This window comes from Rhinopithecus bieti, unplaced genomic scaffold (assembly GCF_001698545.2).
Source record: "Rhinopithecus bieti isolate Rb0 unplaced genomic scaffold, ASM169854v2 scaffold_4180, whole genome shotgun sequence".
Taxonomy (NCBI): Eukaryota; Metazoa; Chordata; class Mammalia; order Primates; family Cercopithecidae; genus Rhinopithecus; species Rhinopithecus bieti.
Window position 1 is genome coordinate 145136 of NW_016804388.1, and position 27573 is coordinate 172708.

Consider the following 27573-nt stretch of genomic DNA (forward strand, 5'->3'; position numbering starts at 1 on the left):
GGTCTTTTTTTTTTTTTTTTTTTTTGAGACAGAGTCTTGCTCTGTCGCCCAGGCTGGAGTGCAGTGGTGGAATCTCGGCTGACTGCAAGCTCCACCTCCTGGGTTCATGCCATTCTCCTACCTCAGCCTTCCGAGTAGCTGGGACTACAGGCACCCACCATGCCCGGCTAATTGTTTGTATTTTTATTAGAGACAGGGTTTCACTGTGTTAGCCAGGATGGTCTCGATCTCCTGACCTCATGATCAACCCGCCTCGGCCTCCCAAAGTGCGGGGATTACAGGCGTGAGCCACCATGCCTGGCCAGAAAAGGGAACTCTTATACACTGTTGGTAGGAATGTAAATTATTCAGCCACTGTGGAAAGCAGTTTGGAGACTTCTCAAAGGACTTAAAACAGAGCTACACTTGACCCAGCAATCCCATTCCTGGGTATATTTCCAAAAGAAAATAAATCATTCTACCAAAAAGACACATGCACTCGTATCTTCATCACTGTGGTATTCACAAGGGCAAGACACATAATCAGTCTCGGTGCCCATCAGCAGTGGACTAGATAAAGAAATTGTGGTACATATATACCATGGAATACTATATAGCCATAAAAAAGAACAAAGTCATGTCCTTTACAGCAACATGGATGCAGCTGAAGGCCATTATCCTAAGCAAATTAACACAGGAACAGAAAACCAAATACCACATGTTCTCACTTATAAGTGGAAGTCAAACGTTGAGTACTCATAAAGATGGCAATAGTAGACACCAAGGACTACTAGAGGACAGAGGGTGACAGTGGGGCAAGGGTTGAAAACTAACTATTGGTGCTTGGTACCTGGATGACAGGATTAATCACACCCCAAACCTGAGCATCACACAATATACCCAGGTAACAAACCTGCACATGGACCCTCTGAATGTAAAATAAAAGTTGAAATTAGTAAAAAAAAAAAAAAAAAAAAAAAAAAAAAAAAAAAAAAAGGAAAAGTGGACCTTCCCCCTACGCACTTATAAAGAGTTAATGATTTTGTGTTTGTTTTAAGCCACATTGAACTCAGCCCAACATACTGACACAAGGCAGGACTTAGTGCAGTGTCACTAGGCTTTAATTTTGCTGCCCTCTGTGCTAATAAAGTCAGGTTATCTCACTGGGCTGTTTCCTTATCCATTAAGACATTTGATGTAACGAAGTGTACCCATCCTATGGTGACATAAACTTTTTCTGATGTAATTGGAAAGTCCAGAATATCTGGTCGCAGGCAGGGCTTGATCTAGCAGCTTGACTTTTTTTTATCATGGGTCCAGTTTCCTTCCCTCATTCCTCCTTTGTATTATATCAGCTTCATCCTAAGGTTGGTTCAGGGAAGATACTCTGATGGTATATATTTCTGCTTTGGCAATGGAGGATTTATATTTGATCCTCAAAGTCCTCATATTCTATTTAAAGTCTAGTCATTGGAAAATAAATTGATAAGGATGGACCTGAAGAAAATAAAATAGCAATTTGTCATGACAAAGCAAGACTAGAAAGAGACATTGGACCAGCATGATCAATTCAAGGACACGTTGATGATGTCTTCAGCGCAAGTGTCTTTCCCAAGCTTGGGGGGCCTGGCATGGCTGCCTACAGGGCCGGTGCTGATGTCCGGCTTGCTCTATAGAAGCCGAATTAGAGACCGCAGTAATGGGCCAGCTTCCACGATGACCCCAGGTTGTTGTGATGTCTGTGTAGAAATGAAATAAATGCATAATTAAAACCAAAGGTAACCTTGCATTTGGGTTGAGGTCCTGGCACCTATGGAGGTCACAAGTGTGTCAGGGTGGAAGGTAACTTGGTGAAACAGGAAGTCACTGCCTATTGCCCACCCATGTCCCCACTGACCAAGTTGGCTGGGGATCCCCTGGTGCAGACGCTGGAGAGGCATCACTATCTTCCTTGTTCAGTGGGCTTGGGTCACGTGCATGAATTCTGAGGTTGGGAAGGTGTAAACATTTCCGTGAACACCTCTAGCCCAGCTGCCGTCTCCCTGGTGCTTCACTGAGCCACCACGTTGGGGAGGCATCATGCAGGGTGGTCCTTGCCTGAGTAGAGCCTGATTTTGAAAATGAAATTCATTTCCTTGCCTTCATTTTCCAGATGAGAAGACATGTATTTGTGGCATGTGTGTGACAGGAGAGTAATTGGTTTTGGTTTTGACAAGGAGGACACCAGGGTCCTGTTCTGATACTCAGTTTTGGGTCCACGTGTGATAATTTTGTGTTTCTTTTCGGCGTTTGCCAATACATTATTTTCTAGAGTCTCTTCCAGCATACTGAAAAACCCCTAATTCAAATTTGACTTTTCTCTTTGAGGCTGGTGTGGCATGCTGAAGCTCCCAAGGCATGTAGTGTGGTGAACAAGGTGGCCTCCAGAAGCACTGTCTGCTCATGGACCCCACCCACCCACCTCGCAGTGTGGGAGAATCCTCCAAGTTACTGTCAGAGTGGGTTGGAGAGACCTGGCCTGGTCAGTGTCACAGAGCCACCCAGTCCTGAGCCAGCATCAGCCTCCTGCCCCCTGACTCAGTCTCTCTGCTGTGGTTTCCTCCCAAGTGCCAGGATCCTTCCTGGCCCTGTTTGCAACTCAGACCAGTGGAGGGGTGCACTGTGGTTATTGTTCATTAGGATAGAGGCAGGGTCTCTCGGTCTCTCTGTCTCCCTCCACTGCCATCTCTGGGGGTTGGAGGAGCTGCTGTGTCTCTCTCTCTCTGTCTCTCTCTCCCTCCACTGCCATCTCTGGAGGTTAGGGGAGCTGCCTGGGATGCAGAGCGGCTTGGATCGGTGCTCCCTATGCCTCAGTGGTTGAACTGGCCTCTGTCCAGTCTGCACACATTGGATTCTGAGGCTGAGCTTGGGGTGGCTGTGGCAGGAAGGTTTGGTGGTGTCATACCCTTCAGGCTTGTGTCTGTCTGAGCCAGGCTCTCACTGGCTGGGAGAAGAGGAGGAGGCGGGGCTCTGGGAGGCCCTGAGGCTGAGCCCGGCTGCTGTGGCTGTGGCTGCACTGCAGGGGCACGGGCCGAGCACGTGCCGGGCCAGGGCACACGATGCTTTCAGATCAGGCTCCAGCGCCCTAGACGCCCTTTCACGCTTTGCCCTTTTTGTCTACCAGCCAGAGGGCAGTGAATAATGAGAACAAACAGCATCGGGTCCAGATTCTTAAGGTCATTTTCCTAACAAGCCGAGGCGAGAGAGCAGTGAAAGGGGGGCCTAAGTGCTTCTGTCACCTCGGCTGAGTGTTTTTCAAAAAGGAAAACACGCGTGCGACGTGTGTATTAGGTGTTACGGTGATGTCTGTTGTCAGATCATGGCCAGAAAAGGGGTTGTTTCAATTAAAATGGAGTTTGGACTTTGTTTTTCTTGGACTGAGTAAATTGGGGGAAATAGCACACGTTGAGATTTTGGATTTCTGCTCTTAGAAAGGATTTAAAATAAGTGGTCTTCAGTGGTTCCACAGTGGATCTTTGAGACTGGTTTGCTGGATTTAACGGGTTCTGGCTGGATTTAACGGGTTCTGGCTGGATTTAACGGGTTCTGGCTGGATTTAACGGGTTCTGGCTGGATTTAACGGGTTCTGGCTGCTTTAACTGGATTGGGTTGACTCTGTCTGACCAGCTCAGCTGGTTCGTTCTAAGAAATGAAATGCACCTCTGCTTTCTGGAACCTGAAGGAAGGAGAGAGATAGAAAGAGAAGGACAGACATGTTGGTGGCCGGCCCTGGCTTCTGAACAGTCCTTCCTGATGGCTTCAGGACCTGGGAGGAGCAGCGGAGCAGGTGGCTGCCCTGGGCTTGCCAGACACCCCCATTCCAGCAAGACCCTCCTGGGAGGTGTGGTGCCCTCCCTGCCTCTCAGGAACAAGCACATGCTTGTTTAGCCTAAAAACGTCTCCTTAATTAAAATTAATATCATATGCAGTGAATCCTTCTGCCTCCTCTTCCCCTGCCCAGTTACAATTCCCGGCAGCTCTCCAGCCCATAGAGGAGGCTTCTCACCGTTTCCTACCTCCTGGAGGAGAGAAGCCATTCCCCGATCGCCCAAAAGGACGAAGTATGTGCCCACTGTGCATCCTTGCTTGTCACTGCCCAACATCCACAAACATTAACTCGATTGCTGATCCCATTCAGGTGCAGGACTCGCTCGTTGGTTAATGTGACAGACAGCGTTTCCTGTGCCGGTGCTGACTGGTCACTTCCTGTCTCCCAGCCCTCCTGAGTGTTGCACGGATGCCTGTTTCGTAGGAACATTCAGCCTGTTCCGTGAGAAGGAGCGCTACTTCTCAGCCTGTACTTAGCAGGTCACTACCGTTAGCCACTCTGCTTTTCTTTCTGTTTTAAATTTTAATTATTAAAAAAATTTTTTTGAGAGTTTCCCTCTGTTGTCCAGGCTGAGGTGCAGTGGGGTGATCTTGGCTCACTGCCACCTCTGCCTCCTGGGTTCTTGTGTCTCAGCCTCTCTAGTAGCTGGGATTACATGCGTTTGCCACCACGCCTGGCTAATTTGTGTATTTTTAGTAGAGACAGGGTTTCACCATGTTGGCCAGGCTGGTCTCGAACTCCTGACCTCAGGTGGTCCACCCGCCTCAGCCTCCCAAAGTGTTCAGATTACAGGCATGAGCTTCTGCTCCCGGTCTCCTTCTTATTTTTATGTTAGTCTTTGGGGTTAAATTTTTATTACAAAACAATTGGCATATATTTTAGTCTCTTTAGGTTACTGTAACAAAATACAGTAAACTAGGTGGTTTACAAAGAGCAGACATTTATTTCTCACAGTTCTGGATGTAGGAAGTCCAAGATCAAGGTGCCAACAGATTTGCTTTCTGGTGAGGCCCTCCTGGTTCTTAGAAGGCCGTCTTCTCACTACATCCTCACTTGGTGAGAGGCTCAGGAGAGTTCTCTGGGGTCTCTTTTACAAAGGCATAAATCCCATTAATCACCTCCCAAAGGTCCACTGCTAATAGCATCACTTTGGGCATGAGGGTTTAACATGTGAATTTGGAGAAGGGCAGGCACAAACATTCAGTAGGTAGTAGCACACAACAATGTAACAAGAATAATGTGATGAACAGCTAGGTATCCCCAAGCTGCTAAAGGTAGAGAATATTACCATATTTGTTACCTATTTCTGTGTGACAGATTATGCCAAAGCTTAGTGGTATAAAATAATAAACATTTATTATCTCACACATAGTCTGTGGGCCAGGAATCTGGAAGCAGCTGAGCTGGGTGGTTCTAGTGGAGGGGAAAGATGTGGGCTGGGGCACCTGAAGCCTTGACTGGGGCAGGAGGATCTGCTTCCAAGAGCGACTTCACCTGGCTGTTGGCTGGCAAGAGGGCCCAGTTCTTTGCCATATAGACCTTTCCACAGAGCTGCTTGAGTGTCCTCACAACATGGCAGGCGGCTTCTCCCAGCCTGAGTGATTCAAGAGACAGTAAATAGGGAGTAGAGAGGAAGCCACAGTGCCTTTTATGACCTGGTCTCATTAGTCATACACTGTCATTTCTGCTTGTGTCTGTTCACTAGAAGCAAGTCACTAAATTTAGGCCACACTCAGAGAGGAATTAGGTTCCACTCTTTGAAGGGAATATCAAAGAATTTGTGGAGATACACACACACACACATATACATATGTATACACACACACACACACACACACATACACATATATATGTGTGTGTGTATATGTATATGGTTTTTTTTTTTTGAGTTGGAGTCTCACCACTCTGTCGCCCAGGCTGGAATGCAGTGATGTGATCTCAGCTCCCCACAGCCTCTGCCTCCCAAGTTCAAGTGATTCTCCTGCCTCAGCCTACCGAGTAGCTGGAGTTTACAGGCACATACCACCACACCTGGCTAATTTGGGTATTTTTAATAGAGACAGGGTTTCACCGTGTTGGCCAGGCTGGTCTCGAGTTCCTGACCTCAAGTGATCTGCCCACCTCAGCCTCCCGAAGTGCTGGGATTACAGGCGTGAGCCACTGCACCCGGCCTGTGGATATATTTTAAAGCATCATAACACCATTGCAGCTGGAGCCCCTCCCCAGTTGCATCTTGTCTTTCACACAGAGGTAACTACCATTGAAGTTTGGTGCTTGTTTATGGCTTAGTACATGTATAAGTATACCTATCCCTGTTAGTTCTGCATTTTGTCTGTAAGCATTATGTAAATGATATCACCTTGTATTTTTTTCTGTAGTGTGCCTTTTTTTTTTTTTTTTTGAGATGGAGTCTTGCTCTATTGCCCAGGCTGGAGTGCAGTGGTGTGATCTTGGCTCATGGCAACTTCCACCTCCTGGGTTCAAGTGATTCTCCTGCCTCAGCCTCCTGAGTAGCTGGAATTACAGGTGCCTGCCACTGCGCCCAGCTAATTTTTGTATTTTTAGTAGAGATGAGGGTTTGCCATGTTGGCCAGGATGGTCTCGAACTCCTGACCTCAAGTGATCCGTCTGCCTCTGCCTCCCAAAATGCTAGGATTGCAGGTGTGAGCCACCGCGCTCATCCAGTGTGCCTTTTTTGCTTAACATTATATTTGTGAGATTCATCCATGTGAAAACAGGTGGCTGTATTTCATGCATTTTCACTGCTGTGTGGTATTGCATTGTACAAACATAAGACTATTTATCGTTCTCCATTGATGAACGCTTTGTTGGTTTCCTATTACTTGCTGCTACAAACAAGGCTGTCTTAAGTACTCCGGTATGTGTCTCTCTGTGAATGTGAGCTGGATTTGTCAGAATATTTAGCAAGGATTGAAATTGCTATGGGAGAGAGTACAATATCTTCAGATCTTCAAATCTGGTATCAACAAAATCTTCAAATGTACTAGAAACAGCTAAATTTTATTCCAAAGTGGGTGGGTGTCCTCATGAGTGGTCTCACTGACAGCATATGAGTTTCCTTTTCTCCGTTTTCTTGACAGTACTTGGTGTTGTCAGATATTTTACATTTTTGTCTGATGCGTGAAAGCGCTGTCTACATGAGGTATTAATTTGCATTTCCCTGTGTGCCAGTGAGGCTGACATCTTTCCATATATCTATTTTCATGTATTTGGTATTCTGTGAATGACTGGCCATACCTTTTGCACCTTTTTTCTATTTTCTTATTGATCAATCTGATCCGTTGTTGAGCTTATGTACCATAAATATCTTTTTTCTTTTCTTCCTTCTAACATAATGTAGAAGCTAAGAGTGTGGATTCTGGGGCAACATTGCCAGGGTTAAATCCCAGCTCCAGCACTTCTGTGTGGCCTTAGGCTTAATCTGTGTGTGCCTCAGTGTCCTCATCTGCCAGATGGGATGATGGCTCCCTATGGTGGGCCTGGGAGGATTAGCAGGTTCGTATCTGTGAAGCAGTTAGTGCCTGTCATAGTAAGCACAAGATAGACTAATGCACCTTGGTGTGCTGGGCCCTGTGTGGTCACATGGGGCTGTATGCACAGGCGTCGTCCCCATGGCCAGAGCTGGAGCTCAGATGTGTCTGAGAAGATTGGCAGATGTTCTTCACTCTGACTCCCAGTCTCCTGGGTGGCCCTGCTTCCGTCCCTGAGCTGCCTGAATGGAAAACGAAATCCCAGCTCCGTTCCAGGGGATGCCTGGGAATTGGAAGGCATCAGGCTCCTCACAGCAAAAATAGAAGCCTCATTTGCTTAGGAGAGAACAATGACGAGGAGGCAAGCCAGCAGAGGCGGCCTTGGTGGGCTGTGTACACCCTCCGCTCGTCCCCACGCTCCCTGGGGTCAGACACAGACGTGGCTAAGCTGCCTGCAGACCTTCCCTTCCCCTTCATCCTGGCCTGCTGTGGGCACCAAGGTCCATCCTGGGACGTGGACTGTCTTGGCACCAAGTTCCAGTTTTTTTTGTTTGTTTGTTTGTTTTGCGATGGAGTCTCGCTCTGTCGCCCAGGCTGGAGTGCAGTGGTGTGATCTCGGCTCACTGCAAGCTCCGCCTCCCAGGTTCACGCCATTCGCCTGCCTCAGCCTCCCGAGTAGCTGGGACTACAGGCGCCTGTCACCACGCCCGGCTAATTTTTTGTATTTTAGTAGAGACAGGGTTTCACCATGTTAGCCAGGATGGTCTCGATCTCCTGACCTCGTGATCTGCCCGCCTTGGCTTCCCAAAGTGCTGGGATTACAGGCGTGAGCCACCGTGCCCGGCCAAGTTCCAGTTCTTAATACTTCAGTGTCGCACTGTTCCCTGATTTCCCAAAGCTGGGCAGGAATTGCAGAAAACAAGGTCAGTTTAATATCGAGAATCACTGGAGAACCGTGTAAGAGCCCTGCTGAGAGGGGCGCAGGGAACTGTGTTTCTGTCTACCTCATGCTATGGACAGCACAAGGACAGACTTTCCGAAGATTACAGCCCAGGGGGAAGAGGGCACGTTTAGTGTCAACGCCACACAGAAGAAGTTAGCTTGGCTGGGCGCGGTGGCTCACGTCTGTAATCCTAGCACTTTGGGAGACCGAGGTGGGTGGATCACCTGAGGTCAGGAGTTCGAGACCAGCCTGGCCAACATGGTGAAGCCCCATCTCTACTAAAACTACAAAGATTAACCAGGCGTGGTGGCACATGCCTGTAATCCCAGCTACTCAGGAGGCTGAGGTGGGAGAATTGCTTGAACCTGGGGTGGGAGAGGTTGCAGAGAGCTGCACTCCAGCCTGGGCAACAGAAACTACGTCTAAAAAAAAAAAAAAAAAAAAAAAAGGGAACAAGTCAGCTCATCCCCACTGCAAGGAGGAGCTCCTGGGTTTATTTAAGGGAGCCTCAGATGACTTTACATAAAAGCAAATGTGGAAAAAGCGATAAAGTCAGATATATTGAACATTTGTCCTGAGGGCACATTTCTGAGCTCTAAAAGCCAGGCTGGTTTTATGTAACATCTGTGAATCTGGAAACAGGCTGAAATACTCTACATCTGCACGCCCAACTCTGCCTTTGGGGTGGCTGCATGAGCCCCTGTGGTCTCCTTAAAAGAATTGGTCCCCACGGGGTGAACCAGTCGCCCATGAAGCGTCTCTGAATTCCGATCTGGAATAGGAAGTGAGGACCCAGGGGCTGAGTGTCCCTCATCACATGTGGCCCGTCACTGCTAGACTTCAAGGTAAGTTTCCAAGAACAGAGCTCTTCGTCCATTTTCATGATAGCGATTTGTACATTATTCCTAAATAATTTTAATGCCGTGTTTACAAGCCACCTTCCCAAACAAAACAATTGTTCTCGGCAGTTAGACTCTTGAAGACTTAAGTTTTAATCCAGTTTGTTCTCAAAACATTTGCACAAATGAGAGTCTTGAGGTTTGAGCTTTCTATTCTGAAGGCTCAGCTTCTTGCCCAGGAGAAAAATAATACATGCTCATGTTTATAAACAGAGTTATGGCATTGGAGTCCTTTACATCGCAGCCAGCCTAGGGACTCAGTTATTCAGAATTTAAACATTTTACTTGTAAAGAGCACTTCGGTATCCACCCCAGCTTCACTGTCACTGTCCCTGCCACCCTTCCCTCTAAAACCTGGGTGTCCTCCTCCCCGACTGGCTCTGAGGACCTGGAGCCCATTTGAGCCCACCTCCCCTCCCCACTGTCACTGGTCTTTGGCCATTTCTTGGAGCAGTTCCTGGGGCCCCTTTGCTTTCCTTGTCCTGGAAGGGCCCTGCTCTGCCTGTCTCAGCACCATCTCTGTGTATCCCATCAGGAAGCAACAGACAACCCCTCAGGCCCCACAGTAAAAACGTCACTCCTGGTCTGGGGGCACGTCCATCCCCCATGTCCCCAGTCCCATCCTGGGTATTCTGGGGTTCCAGTCACAGCTGTGGGGACACCGCCATCTCACTGCATCCCTCTTGCGGCAGCTTGGCTGAGCTACAGGACCGGGCCGCAGGAGGCCTCCTTGTGCTGGAGCTCACCTGCCAGGTGCCGAGCTCTGCCAGCTGCCCGACCCCACTGTGAGGCCGCCCCGTGCAGGCGAGTTCACTGGCAGCCCAACCAGCCCGCGAAGGCCATGTGAGTGTGAACCCCCGTTACAAGCTTTCCCTCATGAGGTGGCACTGACAGTTTAGGGGATACCTGCCTTTCATTACCAGCTGCAGCCGTTAGGCTGGTACCAGGAGGAGCCAGGTCAAGCTGGCACTGGGGGCAACGCTCTATCTTTGATGCACCCTGATGCTTTCCCCCATCCTTACGACCATGGTGCTCTGCACAGGCCCCTTCCAGCCCATCCCAGGGCCTCTGCCCAGTGTGGCCAGAGCCTCCTGTCAACAAGTGTGTCACTGTCTTCGGGTTATTATTGCTCACTAGATTCCACTTGCTCCACAACCCAGGCACAGTGTACCAGAGTTTCCCAAACCTGTGTGCTCAGTGCCAGCCCCTTACCAAGTGCAGGGTTGCCCATTTCACTCTAGGAAATGCAGCCCTAGCTCGGGGGCCAGCTAGAGGAAGGAGTGTGATTGTGCCTTCCCGGGACAACTGCCAGGTCTGCGAGTCTGTGATGTTGTGAGTGTTGCCTTAGCTTTGCTAAGAAAATGCTTAGGGAAATGGGTTCCTTCACCCGCTCTTCTACCCGTGTGCCGTTCTGGCTCCAGGGCCGGTGTCCCTGCTTTGGAGAGGATGCTGACATGAGCTGCCCTACTGGGGGTCTGTCAAGGTTCTCTTAGCCTAAGCAGCTTCCTGTCTCGGGCTCCCTCCCCAGCCATTTGGGTCACCTCGGGGCCCTGAGGATCGCTTCTGGATCTCAGACCCCCTCACCAACTCCTGTGACACAATAATCAAAGGTAATTAGGAAATGTATGAATCATCTTCTTTAAGGAATATTTAGCATTTCTGCTCATTCCAGAGTCCCTGGAAACGTGGCATTTCAAAGGCTCAGTTAGATCACAAGTCCAATTTACTGCCAGAAATTTGCACGTAGAATAATACAGAGCCTATGATGGCAATTGAAGTGGTATCCTGTGAGAAAATTAATTAGTCCTGAAACTAAATGCCAACCGTCTCAGCAAAATATTCATGAGAGAGGCGAACCTCGTGCATGGTGTTTGAAGTCAGGCAGCTGAGGCTGTGTACTGGACGTGTTCTCTGTGGCTGAGTTCTGCTGTGGATTCTGGGCTCTAGGCAAGGCCTGTCTCTCCTTCTGGACTGGCTTCCAGGGCTGTGGGCTCAGGGAGGCCCTGCACCCTGGAGAATGAGGGAGCCCGTGAGCCTCTTTGGTCTTGTATTTGTGTGTCCTTCTGGGCTAAGCTCCCAAGCCTCCAAACAAAAATAAAGACCTGTGAATGGCTATACTTGGAGAGCACAGTGTTTCGATATCATGGGGAGACTGTGTACTTAATTTACAGTCTGAAGATTGAGAAGGACTTAATTTTCCCACAAATGGTGAGAGAAGAGCAGGCCCCAGCCTTTCTGTCTGATGACAAACAGCCGAGGGGGACTGGGGAAGTGGCCTGGTCCTCACTTCCTCCCTGGGGGGGCAGGAAGAGGATGGAGTGATGTGCTTGGCAGATGCAGGAATAGCCCGGCCATGGGAAAGGCCCAGGGTTTCCAAGCAGCATCTGATCCTCTGTGTTCCTTCTGCCCGCTGGGATGGAGCCCGCCCCCGAAATGTGCCTGGCCCACTGGTGACTCAGAGTCAGCTGCCCCCAGGACCTTCCCAGCTCTCGTGACCTTGCTGGGCATGACTTTCAGGGGAGCTCTCTGTCCAGGAGAATCACACAGCCGTGCTGTAGCGAGTGCTAGCCGGGGGCCCTGGAGAGGGCAAGCACAGGGCGCTCCTGCATGGAAACGAAAATGAAGATTTTTCTCTGCAGAAAATGTGCTGGAAAGTGGTGCTGGGTCCAAGTGGTAGGTGACCTGGCTTTTGAGCGAAAATGCTGCTGGGAAATGAGAGAAAGAAACATGAAAAGAATGCAAATGAGGATGGTGGACAGGGGCCCAGAGGCCTGTTTCCTCCGCCCTCCGCGAAGGCTGAGTGTGTGATGCCTATAAATAGACACTCAAAACCTGTTCTAAATGGAGTGAAGACATGGGCCTGCTTCCTCTTATGGAAAGGCCTTACATAAGGTGCAGTGCTGCTGTTGCTCCTGGGCGGTGTGACGATTCTGTGCCTTTGTTGGAAGTCTGTGTGAAGCCCGTGGGGCTGCTGGGGGATGCAGATGGATGAGCACTGGCCTTTCCGGAGACTCGCAGACTCTGGGAAGGAGGCTGTGGGCAGTGGACAGGCCTCCCAGGGCTGGGAGGCAGTCCTGAGACAGGCTCCGGGTTTCCTGAGGTGCTTCTGGGCAGGAGCAAGTGGGAAAAGCTGCACTGCAGGGCTTGGTCAAGTGACAGCTGCCCAGAGCTGGGGTTTAGGGTGCCTGGAGAGGACAGGGACTGGCAGGCCTGACTTTCTCACTGATGTGCTTGGGGTCACAGAGCTAACCTGTAACCGAGTGAGGAACTGAGGCCGCATCCCTGGACTCCCAGCGGAGGGTTCTTGCTGCTGGACTAACCTTTGGTTACCCTCATCAGAATACTTATTTTTGGAGGACCCCAGGTGGCGAGCTTAGGAGTGAAGAAGGGAATACTATTTGATGCTAATGTGATTCCAGGCAACATTCTAGAGGTTTCTTTGCAGTTCACCTTCCCAGCCACCTTTGAAGTAGTTCTTATTGTTCAGTTTTACACACAATGAAACTGACGGAGATGGTGGGAAGGGATTTTCTGACGTTCACACAGGAAGCAAGCAGCCCACGCTGACTCCACTGCGGAAAGCGTGTGTGTGATTGACATGCTTTTTGTGTGGTGCTCACTTTGGGTGTGATAAAGAGGCCTCCTTGCAGAGGGCCAGGCTCTGTGAAGCACCATGTTGCTTCAAAGAACAGGCCTGGAAAGGCCACAGAAGCACCATATCCTGGGAAAGAAATGGAACAACGGTGCAAACGGCCAGTTTCCCCTGAGCAGAGGCAAGCAGGTTACAGCTCTGCGGCTCCCTTCACGGGTACCTTGTTCAACATGGAAACATCTTTAGCCTCCTCAGAGACATCGGGTCATCTCCTTTACATGGGGACCAGAGGTATCTGCACTGGGCCATTTTGGGGAGGAAATTCCGTAATTATAACCCTCTGCTAGAAGTGTCTGCCTGGGAAGTGAGAGCAACTGGCCGCTTTCTTAGAGAAGCGAAGACGCTGAGTACAGACTAAACCTTTGTGATGAAGTCGAAGCCACTGTCTTGCCTGTGTCCTGTTTCCTTCCCCAGTGAAAGGGGCTGTTCCCTGCTGCTGCAGACCCCGGGACCAGACTGCAGGTGCCCTGTGCAGCAGTGCAGCGATTCGTGAAGGGCTCCCAGCCTGACCCAGCCCAACAGCTGACACCCCCGGGAGGAGGCTGTATTGCTATCCTTTTTGAAAGGAACACAGAAAGCCTTTGTAACTTTCTCTGTCAGTAGCCAACATGGAGGGAGAGGCAGAATTCAGATGTGATGTTGCAGACGAATGAACGCTCCTCCTCCTGTTCCACCTCTGGCTTCCTGCCCGTAGCCTTCGAATGCCCTTGCTCTGAATTCCTGATCCAACCTAAGGTCCTGGCCTTGACACCCCCGAGCCTGCTGGCAGTAGCTTCCTCTTCAGCCTTCCTGTGCAGAGCTTCCACTGTTCAGGGAAGTCTGAGACCTGGTGGCCTCTTTCTCATTATTTTCATGAGACGATCTCGCCCAGGAGAAGGTGGGCTGAGACCCTGGGCATTGGAAGGGAGAAGTGGTCCTCCTTCCTGTCTTCACTTTCATCGCTCTCCACTCCCTGCCCACCCCCATATGTACACCCTCCACAGTCTGAAAGTGTCCTGAAGCATCAGCCTTGCAAACCCGTGGGGTCAAGCTTTGTTGTGGGAAAATACATATTCATGAGGGCTTTGAGGAGCCTCATTAAAATGCAGAGAGTCTCTCCTTTCAGAATGGTACATAAGCCATCTCTTTATTTGCCCAACACATTGTTCTTAAGGCAATAATTATGCGATGAATGGCTAAAGAAACATTTTAATTATTTGTTTAGGGTAATTTCTGATTATCTCATTAGAATTGTAATCTGTTCAGTTTTACAGGTGATTCAAAGCCTCATAGTTCCATTTTTATACTTGAAGGAGCTGTGTGCGGGCACCTGTGTCATTGCTGAAACAAAAGAAATTTTCTCTGTTTTCTTCTGCTTTCTTCCAGAAAGATTTGATCACCAGGCAGGAGATTTTTCGGAACATTACCAAACCACTCATTTTCGGTAAGAAATACAAGGCAGCGTTGCATGGAGTGAGGTTTTGCTTTTGCCGTGTGGGGAGCGGACCGTTTCGCTGGAGGGAAAATGCTACACTGCAGGCAGAACTGCCAACTGCCATGGCTCTTTGTTTTCTGGGATCCTGTGTGTGTGAGCTCGGGGAGTTTGAAGCTGGGGTTTGAGTCACAGCCAAGGAGTGGACGGACAGTGGGGACTCTGCTGGCACTCACCTTGCCTGGAACCAACCTGCCCACCACCCAATGACAACAGCAAGACAAGCACTCCCCGTGCATCCCCTCCTCATCATACTGGTGTTTCTGTAAACTGTGGTCCTCACCAGACTCCGTCATTGATTTGTGTAACCCCTACCTAGGTTCCTAGTTACAGCGAAAGTAAACACATGTATATTGGCAACAACAGGTAGCACTCAAACCTTTCACTCTCCAGTGTGGGCAGTGGCTGGTCTACTTCGAGAAGGGACCAGCCATTGTGAGATAAACCAGGAAGCTGAGCAGAAGAAATCTAACTTTGATAAAAAGAGACCTCCTCAGCTTGCCAGGGATGGAGCGTGGCCCATCCTCCCTCCCTGTGCATGGAGCAGTATTGCAGCCCTGATGACACTGCCGTATGGTCAGCATCTGGCTTGCCCTTGCCCCGTAGGACTGGTAGGAACAGAGCCCTGGTGCCAGCCGAGTGTTCCACACAGGGGAGACTTGCAAGGGACAGGTTCTGCACTGCAGATGAATTGGCTCTCTTCTTCTGTGGCTGGAGACACACAAGGCGGCGGCGTTGTAGGGAAGCCAGTGTACGGGGTGGGGCGTGTTTGGAGACCGATGAGCAGAGGGCATTGTTGCTGGAGTTAAAGAAGCAGAGCCAGGGATGGTCTTCATGTCCTGATGCCTGGAGCACGCCTGAGCTTCTGAGGGATTCTGGGGGTTCTTATGTATTCTTGGGAAGGAGCATGTGGTAAGCTTGGACAGGGAGGCAGTCCAGAGTGTCACATGCAAGGCAGCAGTGGCCTCGGGACCACCGCCCGACCAAGGCAAGGAACACTTTGTGTGTCCCCGTGGGGAAGCTCTGTGCCAGTTGTGAGGGGGCAGATGAAGACCAGTAGGGGTGAGGATGGATTCTGGAGTGTCAAGACTCAGGTTCAGAATCACAGTTTTTCTTCCAGGGCAGCACAAGGCCACAGGTCTGGCTATTTGAAGCCACCCAGAGAGCCATGATTTGTAAAGCAAGGCAGCTTTATTGATTTCACTTTCTGTCCTGCATCTTTCCCACATTGTGGTAACATTGTGCATTTCCCACATGCAGGTAACCTGCATCTCACACCCCTTTCTGCTTGTGTGGCCGGAATTCCCTTGCATCCAGTTGGGAAGCATTCTTGTCACAGATGTCCTGGGTGAATTCCACGGTGGCTGTCCGTGGAGGGGGCACCTTCACAAGGCATTTAAGAGATGTAGGACAATCAGCCCTCGTCCGTGAACCAGGATGAAATGGAGAGGAGCTGCATGATTATTAATGGGTTTGGACATAAGCTGGAGTGTCTACTGAAATTTTTCTCTGTTGTCAGTTTTCAAAGTTTGTGAATGTACTTTTGTGCTCTCAACAAGGCCTTTTCTGCTCTGTTTAACTTTCCACTTAGGGTTGTAAACATACTTCAGCCGTAATGACATTAGATGCATCATCCACTCTCGGCTCTGAAAGTGCTGGAGATTTTGATTGTCACCAGCAGTAAGGACGGCTTATGAAGGGAGATGTTGTTACTTATGGAGACGCAGCTCACGATTCCGTAAAATTCCAGTCTTCTGGGAGCCCAGGGTTAAGCAGCTGCCTCAGCCCATCCACCCTCTAGGGACTGTCCACGGCGAAATTGGCTTCTTGACGTTTTCCTTATGGAACCTGGGGTGTCATTACATTCTGATAGAGTCATAGGGTGGTTCTATTTATGTCTCTAAGGTATAAGGTATTTTTTTCTTCTGAGTCTAGAAAAGAACTACTGGAATTTTTATGTGTCCTGAAATACTATTAGACGATCAAAATCAATTGCAATAGAGAAGGTGCTGGGCTGTCTTCCCGATTGCGCTCACCCATCTGCAGTGTAATAGGCCTATCATGTAAGTGAATATACTCATCACAATTCTCTGCAGCTTCCCAGCAGAAAAGCATATTTCTTCTCAGAGAGAAAGGCGGCAAGGAGATGGATATTTTTAAATGCCAATTATGCCAGAATGAGTCTCTGTGAGGAGATCTGTAAAGAGAAGAAAGGGCCTGGGTTTATTTATTTTTCTACTGCAAATGGAATGATTCTGTAGCTTCAGAATGCTAATACCCGTGGTGTGCCTGATGTCTTTTCGTAGGATAATTTGTGAATGTGCTTCCACTTACAGGAAAAGTTTCAGGCTCTTTTCTTCTTCTTCTTTTCTTTTCTGAGAATTAAATTCTAGGCCTCACTATATCCTATGATAACCATCCTATAGGCCCTTGATCTATAAAATGTGTGAATAATGAAATATATAAAAGCAGCAATTATCCTGAAGGGACATAGAAAATATTAATAAGCTGTATTTAAATTACAGCAAGTCTCAGAACATATATTAAGTTAGAAGACATCACGTCCTGAAAATGACTGGCTGATGTGGTTCTATTATGTGCCCCAGTACAGATGCATATAAATGCTGTGTAAAACCTAGCCCCAAGTGTTTTTTAAAATATAAGATTCAAAGAATGGCATGGAAATTCCAAGCTACGAGACATGAAGAGAAAAGACAAAGCCAGAGCACTAAGGGAGGAGGCCATGAGACCCCCAAACAGTGAGGTTCCTGTTGGAGAGCCAGGATGATGAAGACTGTGCGACATTTGTGCAGGAAGAGACGGGGCAATGGCTGGGACAGGGTGGCAAGACTAGGAGCAAGTGCTCACATGTATAGGAAGCCAGGAGGTGGCAGAGCTGTGTTATGGACCAGGTGGGAAGTGATGCAGGACAGCTGGTTGGCCACATAGGAAAAGAGAAAAGATAAAGTGAAATCCCTACCTCACAGCATATGTACCCGTAAACGGCCATAGAATTAAAGGCCTATGCCGGGCATGGTGGCTCACACCTGTAATCCCAGCACTTTGGGAGGCCAAGGCAGGCAGATCACCTGAGGTTGGGAGTTCAAGACGAGCCTGGCCAACATGGCAAAACCCCATCTCTACTAAAAATACAAAAAATTAGCCAGGTGTGGTGGAGGACACCTGTAATCCCAGCTACTCGTGAGGCTGAGGCAGAATTGCTTGAACCTGGGTGGCGGAGGTTGCAGTGAGCGAGATTGTGCCACTGCACTCTAGCCTGGGTGACAGAATGAGACTCTGTCTCAAAAGAAAACAAAACAGAAAGCAAAAGAAAAAAAGAATTAAAGGCCAAAATGTAAAGACAAAAATGTTAAAATACATAGAAGATTTTTTTCTATCTGCTCTTGAGGTGGGAAACATACACACATCATAAAAGATGGATTAAGCAAACATCAGTATTAGCAACTTCTTTAAGAGAACTACAGGCTGGAATAAATATTCATGATGAATGTACTGTGAGAGATTGGTATTCTGTTTGTATCAAGAACTCTTTCAGCTTAATTTTAAAAAGACAATAGAAGTGAAAAAGGAGCAAATACTGTGAAGATGAAGAAACGCAAATGTCAGGTAGACAAATGAACTCTGCCTCGCTCCTAATCAGGAAACTGCCAGGGGGATCATGAGATACCACTTCACACTAACATGCTGGCAAATTGGAAAGTGTGATAATCGAAGGTTGCTCCGAGTGTGAAGCAAGGGGGCCTTCATGTCCTGTTTATCAAGGGCAAATTAGTAAAACCCCTTTGGAGAACAATTAGGTTTTATCTAGTAAGGTTGAAATGTGGATCCCCCAGGACCCAGCAATTCCGCTCCTGGGTATAGATACCTTAGCAGGCCATGAAATGGATTCAGTGTTGTATTAGTCAGTTCTCTTGAAAACAGAACCAATAGGATCAATTTATCTTAGAGTTTATGTGTTGATGGATCAATTCATTGGGGTCAATTGATAGATTATAAGGTATTGGCTTGTGTGATATGGCATCTGAGAAGTCCCACAATCTGCCATCTACAAGCTAGAGACCCAGGGAAGCCAGTATTGTAGTGCAAAGGCCTGGGAAGCAGAGAACTGGTGCAGATTCCAGTCCGGGCCAAAAGACCTGAGAACCAGAAGCATGGAGGACAGAGAAGACCAATGTCCCAGTCAAACAGTCAGGCAGAGCATGAATTCAACCCTCCTCTGCTGTTCTGTTGTATACAGGCCCTCACTGGAGTGGACGCTGCCCACCTACACTGAGGAGGGCCGTCTGCTTTCCTCAGTCTGCCAATTCCAATGCTAACCTCTTCTGGAAACACCTCACAGACTATCCAGAAACAGTGTTTAACCAGACGCATGGGCACCTTGTGGCCCAAGTCAGGTTGACACGTAAAATTAACCATCACAAGTGGGTCACAACCAGCATTTTCTAAAAATATGAACTGGATTAGAATAGAAGATATCAGGGTTTGTTCTGCATAGTGAATGATAGTGATCCTGAGAAGGGGGACTGTGAGGGGTTGGGCCTGACAGCGATGGTTAAGTCTGAGTGGTGTGTTCATGGAGGTTTGCTACATTGCTCTCTGTATTTCTGCATATTTGCAAAGTTGAGGAGAAAAGAAGTTGCACTGAACACCTGGATGTAGGCATACAGACCCCAGTGTTCTCTGCTGTGGGTCCCTCTGATGGGGCCGTCTTGCTCCTGTCTTGCTGGTTCATCCTCCACCTTGGCTGACTACCTGGCACCCTTGTACAGACGGTTCTGTTTGTCTCTTCATTGAAATGGGTGGGATTTATTTATTTATTTAGAGACAGGGTCTTGCTCTATTGCCCAGACTGGAGTGCAGTGGTGTGATCATGGCTCACTGTAACCTTGACCTCCAGGACTCAATCAACCCTTCCTCCTTGGCCTCCTGAGTGGCAGGGATTACAGGCACGTGCCACCACACCCAGCTAATTTTTGTATTTTTTTAATAGAGATGGGATTTTGCCATGTTGCCCAGACTGGTCTTGAACTCCTTGGCCCCTAGAGTGCTAGGATTACAAGTGTGAGCCGCCGTTCCCTGCATGAAATAGGTAGGATTTCTGAATGAGCCAGGCTTTGCGCATTGACCTGGCTCTGCCTCTTAAACTGCTGCCTTCACATGGGAGGCTCCTTCTGGCCCTGCCTGTGTGGCTGATTCCTCTCTCAGGCGCTTCTCTCTATCTTCACAGATGAGGCTCGTGGGCTTCCCTTTTTGGGACCTTGGGTGGACATCTGAGTCCACAGCCCTCCTGCCTGGCTTCTATCTCCAGATTTGCAGGCCTGCTTGTCCCATATCCTCCAGTGCCCAGTCAAGTGCCTCATGTACAGTGGATGCTCAAGAAGTATGTGGTCATCACATAGCTCTAATCTCTTATTTTTATTTTTATTTATTTATTTTTTTGAGACAGGGTCTCACTCTGTCACCCAGGCTGGAGTGCAGTGGCATGATCATAACTCACTGTGGCCTTGAGCTGGGCTCAAGCAGTCTTCCCACCTCAGCCCCCTGAGTAGCTAGGACTACAGGTGAGTGCCACCATGCCCAGCTAATTTTAAAATCTTTTGTAGAGAGGGCATCTCACCATGTTGCTCAGACTGGCCTCAAACTCCTGGCCTCGTGGTCCTCCCACGTGGGCCTCCCGAAGTGCTGGGATTGCAGGCATGAGCCACTGCCCCTAGACTCTAGAAATGTTCAGAAGCTCAGTTTCCCATCTGCAAAGTGGAGACTCATGAGTTGGGGGCGGGTAGATTGTGAGAATGAACCACACAATGAAACAGGGATGTGTAGCACATGTGAGTTTCCGGATCTTGCTTGTTTCCTTCCCTGGAAGAGGCAAAGAGAGGACGAGGAGCTGGCTCTTACTATTTGCTTGCAGACTTGGTGTGAGCTTTCGGATTGGAAGCTCCTGCTCTGACAGCCAGTTCTTTTTTGTTTCCAGTTGTACTTCAGAAGAAAAAAAAATTAATCAACACCTTTTTTTTAAAAGATGGAAAATGGGTTAAGAAAATAGCACAAGGAACTGCTACTAGGTTGAGCCCAACATAATTGGTGTGATGAAAGGGAAGTTAGCCATTTCTGTATGTAACTTTTGATTAATGATATTCAGCTCTAATTAATTATGTCCAGTTCTAATTAATGACATTAGTGTGCAAGCTGGCATTCCCAAACTGTGTTCTGAGCAGTCCCAGCGGATGTTCCTGAATATAATAGTCCACATTCACATTAGGCCAGGAAGCGCTGTCTGTCTGCCGGTCTTGGACACTCCCAAAGCACCATATAAAAGGCCTTCAGAAGTCCTGCAGGAAAGGGAATAATTTAAATTCCGTTTAACCTGTCATCTCCCAGACTTACTTTTACCATGTGTGCTGCTAGGCACATACGGATATGCTAATTTAACTCTCATCCCACAAGGTGTGCTTGGACGAATTGTTGAGCAATGTACATGTTCATGGAGACGTTTTCTAAGTTCCAGAGTCATAACAGGGGTCTCCTGTATCGCAGCAGAGCGCACTACAAAGAATTGCATTTCGTACAGTCTAGGGCTGCTATGAACTAATCTCCTTTCTTGGGCAAATCGCTTAATCTCCTTCCATCAGTTCATACATCTGCAGAGGAAAGGGTGATAGTATGCCACCCTGGATGGTGGGAGGACTCCTAGCAGTGGTCGCTGTTACCATCTCATAAGAGACCCTCATTCCAAGAAAGTCCACGTCATTTGCCATGTTCTGGTCTCAGGGGGTCAGCGAGTGGGGGGCTGCAGGGAGAGACCACCACTTACCTCGTGAGCCTCATGTGTGGGGTGCACTGTGCGTTGTCCGTTGTTGGATTTGTGTTCATTGTTCCTGTAAAAGTGATTATGTTGAAAAACAGACTGGTGGCACACAGGCCTGTTTGGCATGGGTTAATGTGAGGCTGGAAAGAGAGCACCTGACCTTCAGTTCCAGAATCAGCCACTGCGGGAAAGGGTGGCGTCTTTGTGTCTGCACACTGTGAATGTCGAGGGAGATGAAGTGCAGCCTGGGGAGGGTGGACTTATCAGTCCAGTGGGTTGTCCAGGAGGGAGTGAGGGTTGATCTTTCATCTCGAAGGATGAATATACATTTCTGCGAGAGAGGGGGAAGACGGGCGTTCCGGCCAAACAAGCATGTATATATGACTGAAGCGTGGACAGAGGAAGCAGCATGGTGTGTGCGGGAATGGAATTGTTTGACCTGGCTTGATGGAGGAGCCCGGGGTGAGGTGGAAGAGGTAACAGAGGTCAGCTTGACCTGTGTAGACGGCCTGGGAGAAGCCCTGGCAGGTCTTTGTTGGAGGCTGACAGGAGGGGATGTGTTTTCCATAGTTGACCTCAGTGGGTGCGGCATGGGGTGGAGGCCCGTGCACCAGAGGCTCCTCAAAGAGTTTCTCAGAGAGACGACCAGGCTAGTGTTTTCATGGTACGGAGGTCGTCTTCGGAAACTCCCTTCAGAATCTACTTAAGACCTGGGTCAGATCTACCCTCCAGAGAACATCTGCTGCTACTGGAGATAGCTCTTCAAAAGCTAATGCAGGAGCTGAATGTTTTTCCGCCACGAGGGTTCCTTCTGCGCATCCATTAGTCTAGACTCTTGCGGTTTGAGGAGAGAGGCTCAGAGTAGTTAAGCCACTAGCTCCAGGTCTGATAGCTGGCTGATAGGACATCGACCTGCGGAGTCTCTATGGAGATGGAATAGTTTCAGTGGTGCACTGAAACAGTAGGGGATGGATGGGAGAAAGGCTTGGTCAATTAGTCAGATTCAGCCAGAGAAGCAGATATAAGGAGATACCGTGTGAGGAATCCGCTCACGCAGTTGTGGAACCTGACCGGGCAAACCCACAGGGCAGGCCATGGGGAAGGGCAGGCTGGAACTCCCAGGCATGGCTGAAGCTGCAGTCCACAGGTAAAATTTCTTCTTCCTGAAGGAAGCCTTGGCTCTACTTTTAAGGTCTGCTGACAAATGGATCCACATCCAGCCAGATTATCTGGGATAATCTCCTTTCTAAAAGTCAACTCGTTATGAACTTTAATGACATGGACGGAAGACTTTCACAGCGACGCCTAGAAGAGTGGCGTGATTGCCAAGTCAGTACCTCAGAAAGACCACACGCTTGGTAACACATGGGGGCTCCAGGGCCCAAAGCTGGTGCTGCAGATGTGTGGGGTGGCAGCATTGTCACTTCCTGTCTCCCACTAACCTCAGGGGCACAGTGGGCTGGTGGCTGTAGCATGGTCCACACCTGCTCTCAGGGATGCTGGAGGGAGACTGAGGCCCAGGCTTTTGTCGTGGAGACTTGGGATATGTCTAGGATCCCTTCTAAAAGCCAAGTTCTAGGTAAGATCTGGCCTTTCAGGGTTGGAGAGACCCCACGTGGCTTCTGAGCAGACTTCCTTCCTGAGCTCAGTCTTGGAAATGAAGGTCTCACCCCTGTTTGCCCCCTTCCTGTGACAGAGGGCTCTTTGCTTCTCTGTACTCCATGCCCCAGAGACAGTCTGCGCTGGGGACAATTTTATCTGAAATCTATTCCCAGCCCTAGCTTAGCCTAGTGGCATACTCAGTCCTGAAACCTAGAGGCCATTTCCACATTGGTGTAGCATCGTGATTCTCAGACTGTGTTTGGTATCAGGATCACCTAGGAAACTTGGTAAAAATACAAATGCAGGCCGTATCCTGCTTCCTCCATCCTGGGCTTCTGTGTTCTTTGTTAGCCTTCTCAGTGGTTCTGACCTAGATCAAAGTTGAGGACCACTAGCATAACACACGGCTGCTCAAACTCCAGTGTGCACTGGAATCTCCTGGGGATCTCGTTTATTTTATTTTTATTTTTTGAGATGGAGAATCGCTCTTGTTGCCCAGGCTGGAGTGCAATGGCATGATCTCTGTTCACTGCACCCTCTGCCTCCTGGGTTCAAGCAATTCTTCTGCCTCAGCCTCCCGAGTAGCAGGGATTACAGGCGCCCACCACCATGCCCAACTAATTTTTGTATTTTTAGTAGAGATGGCGTTTCTTCATGTTGGCCAGGCTGGTCTTGAACTCCTGACCTCAGGTGATCCACCTGCCTTGGCCTCTCAAAGTGCTGGGGTTACAGGCATGAGCCACCACGCCCGGCCAGGGACCTTGTTTAAATGAAGAGTCTGATTCCATGGTTTTTGGTGGATCCTGTGATTTTGTGTTTCTAACAACCCCCCAGGTGGTGCAGATGCTTCTGGTCCTCAGACCACATCTTAAATAGCAAAGGCATAGATAGGGGCTGAAATTAAACACCTAAGAATTGCCCAGACTTGCATCGGAATTCTGCCTCTACCACTTAACTGTCTCTGTGTCACCCTGGGCAAAATGCTTAATCTTCTCTAAACCTTGATTTTCTTATCTGGACAATGGGAATAATGTGCCTTTTTTGTTTGTTTGAGATAGCATCGCTCTCTGTTGCCTAGGATGGAGTGCAGTGCTGCAGTCTCCTCTCACTGCAGCCTCAGCCTCCTGGGCTCAAGCAGTCCTTCCACCTTGGTCTCCCAAGTAGCTGGGACCTCAGGCACACACCACCACACCCAGCTAATTTTTAATTTTTAATTAGAGACAGGGTCTCATTGTTTTGCCCAGACTGGTCTTGAACTCCTGAGCTCAGGTAGTCTTCCCTCCTTGGCCTCCCAAAGTACTGGGATTACAGACGTGAGTCACTGCTCTTGCTGCTTTTTTTAATACAAATTGTTGGCTGGGCACGGTAGCTCACGCTAGCAATCCCAGCGCTTTGGGAGGCCGAGGCAGGCGGATCACTTGAGGTCAGGAGTTCAAGACCAGCCTGGCCAATATGGTGAAACCCCATCTCTACTAAAAACACAAAAATTAGCCCAGCATGGTGGCAGGCCCCTGTAATCCCAGCTACTCGGGAGGCTGAGGCAGGAGAATCACTTAAACCCAGGAAGCAAAGGTTGCGGTGAGCCGAGACCATGCTGCTGCACTCCAGCCTGGGCAACAGAGCGAGACTCTGTCTCTAAATAAATAAATAAATAAATAGATAAATAAATAATGCTTTGACAGTTAGAAAAAAAAGAGTTTAATACTGCAACATAATAAAGACCCTACAAGGCAAAGCCCACAGCCAACAGCATACCCAGTGGTGAAAACTTGCCAAGGCTTTTCCTCTTAAGATCAGAAACAAGACAAGGATGCCCCCTTTCACCACTTCTATTTAACATAGTGCTAGAAATTCTAGCCAGAACAATTTGGCAAGAAAAAGAAATCAGAGGCATCCAAATTGGAAAGGAAGAGGTGAAATTTTCTCTCTTTTCACATGTCATGGTCTTACGCAGTATGTGGAAGGCCTTAAAGACTTCACACACACACAAAGCTGTTATAACTAATACATGAATTCGGTAAAGTTGCAGTATCCAAAATCAACATGCAAATATCAGTTGTATTTCTATACACTAGGAATGAGCAATCTAGAAGGGGAGTTAAGAAAACAATTCCATTAACCAAGGAAGCAAAAAATTTGTGCGCAGAACACTACTGAACATTGCTGAGAGAAATTACGACACCAGTAAATGGAAAGAAATGGCATGTTTTTAGATTTGAAGACAATATTGTTAAGATGTCAATACTACCTGTATTAGTCCATTCTCATGCTGCTAATGAAGACATACCCGAGACTGGGTAATTTATAAAGGAAAGAGGTTTAATGGACTCACAGTTCCACATGGCTGGGGAGGCCTCACAGTCATGGCAGAAGACGAAGGAAGATCAAAGGCACGTTTCACATGGCAGCAGGCAAGAGAGCTTGCGCAGGGGAACTCTCATTTATAAAGCCATCAGATCTCATGAGATTTATTCACTACCACAAAACTGTATGGGGGAAACTGCCCCCATGATTCAGTTATCTCCACTTGACCCCACCCTTGTCTCAAAGGACACAGTCAGCAGTGAAAAGGCAACCCAAGGAATGGAAGGAAATCTTTGTAATTCGTACATCCGATAAAGGGTTAATATCCAGAATGTGTGAAGAATTCTTAGACTTTAACATAAAAAACAAGCCACCTGATTAACAAATGAGCAAAGGGCTTAAATAAACATTTCTCCACAGAAGACAGACACATGGCCAGTAAACACAGGAAAATGTGCTCAGCATCACAAATCGTTAGAGAATTGCAAATCAAAATCAAAAGATACCACCTCACATCTATTAGGCTGGCTATTACAAAACAAAACAGAAAATAAGTGTCTGTGAGGATGTGGCAGAATTGGAACCCTTGTGCACTTTAGGTGGGAATGTAAATGGTATAGCCCATCAGATGTCAGTATATGGTAGTGCCTCAAAAAATTGAACATAGAATTGCCGTGTAATCTAGGTGTGATTTCACTTCTGGGCATATGCCCAAGGGAAGTAAAAGCAGGGGCTCGAAGAAATATCTGTACATTCATGTTCACGCAGCATGAGTCACAAGAATCAAGGGGTGGAAGCCACCTAGGAGTCCATTGGCAGATGAATGGATCAGCAAAATGTGGTGTGTACACAGAATGGAGTATTATTTTGCCTTGAAAAGGAAGGAAATTCTGACACATGCTGTAACATGGATGAACTTTGAACCTTGAGGTCATTATGCAAATGAAAGAAGCCAGATAGAAAAGCACAAATCCTATGTAGTTCCACTGACATGAGGTACTCAGAATAGTCAAATTCATGGAGATAGAAAGTAGAATGGTGGTTGCCAGGGGCTGGAAGGAGAGGGAAGGGGAGTTAGTGTGTCATCGGGACAGAGGTTCAGTTTTACAAAGTGAAAAGAGTTCTGGAGATGGATGGTCATGATGGTAGCCCAGCAATGTGAATGTACTTAATGCCACTAAGCTGTATTCTTCAAAATGCTTCCAATGGTAAATTTTATGTTATGTGTATTTTACCACATTTTTTTTTCTTACAACAGAAAGGACCCGACGCCATGTCTAGTAAAACACACACTAAATGTTATTTTTGGAAGCATAGATGGTGGGATCACTTGAGCCCAGGAGTTCGAGACCAGCCTGGGAAACACTACCTAAAATTAAAATAACAAATTACCTAGGTGTCCCAGCTACTCAGGAGGCTGAAGTGGGAGGGTCCTTTGAGCCTGGAAGTTCGAGGCTGTAGTGAGCTGTGATCGCACCACTGCGTGCCAGCCTAGGTAACAGAGCGAGACCCTGTCTCAGAACAACAACAAAAACAAATAAAAAAAAAAAAAGCACAGAACCAATCACAGGGACACTCCATATGTACGAATTCTACCCACAGTCATTATTCGTGCCCCTGAGTGTCTGCCTTCCCACCATGCTATGGGACTTGGTTTCCATTCCCTCACCTCTCCTGTTGCTCTCTGCCAAAGGTAACTGAAACCATGTTTCTGTTCTTCCAGTCTGGTCAGGTGGGAAGCTGTTCTCTAATGTGGGTTAACCAGGACAGAGGGTGTGTGTGCGCAGGGGAGAGAGAAGCCGGCAGGCTCCTTCTCCCAGATGCTGGACTATGGAACCTGGTACTAACATGGGGATCCTCCCCGAGAGCCTTGGATTTCCTAGTGCACCAAGGTATCCTACTGAGAAGGCATCAGAAAATCTGACTTACAGAAGTTAGGGCAGTGTTTACAGTGCCATGACAGCAGGCAGAGCCCGGGGTTCAAAGCAGAATCGGAGGAAAAACTCTGAAAACATGAGCCCCTGCCCAAGATATGGTATCATAGCACATTGCACCCCTTCCCCTCACTGTAACAATCCACGCCCTCAAAACGAGCACCTGGAGTTTTTCATGGACACTAAAGTGGGAGGAAGCTTTGGAGAGTCACCTTTTTGAAGTCTGTTGTGAATTGAACAGTGTGCAGATGATAAGCCACTTATTTTAAAATAAGCTTCTTAATTCAAGTATAATGTAAACAGAAAATTACAAAAATCCTAAGTGTTCACTGCCATGAATATTTTCAAAGTGAACACATCCATGAAACCACCACCCAGGCTAGGAATCAAAACATCACCACAGCGGAAGAACCTCCCCGGGGTCCTCTCCCAGCCATAACCTATGCCCCGCCAAGCCCCACCACCACCTAAAGGTAATCAGAATCCTAGCACCAAATGTTATTTTTGCAAATGTTTGAATTTTTTTTAATAAGTGAATTTCTGCAATATATACTGTTTTGTGTCCGCTTCTTTTATGCAACGTTATGTTTGTGAGGGTCAC

General features: G+C 48.1%; 1 protein-coding gene across 1 annotated transcript in view; it reads left to right on the plus strand.

Annotated features, from left to right (window-relative positions):
* The window catches only part of APBA2 (amyloid beta precursor protein binding family A member 2), a 199617-nt gene that overhangs the window by 61040 nt on the left and 111004 nt on the right, over positions 1-27573 (plus strand). The window contains 1 exon segment of the mRNA XM_017867685.1: positions 14198-14255. The gene's annotated coding sequence lies outside the window, so the exon portion shown is untranslated.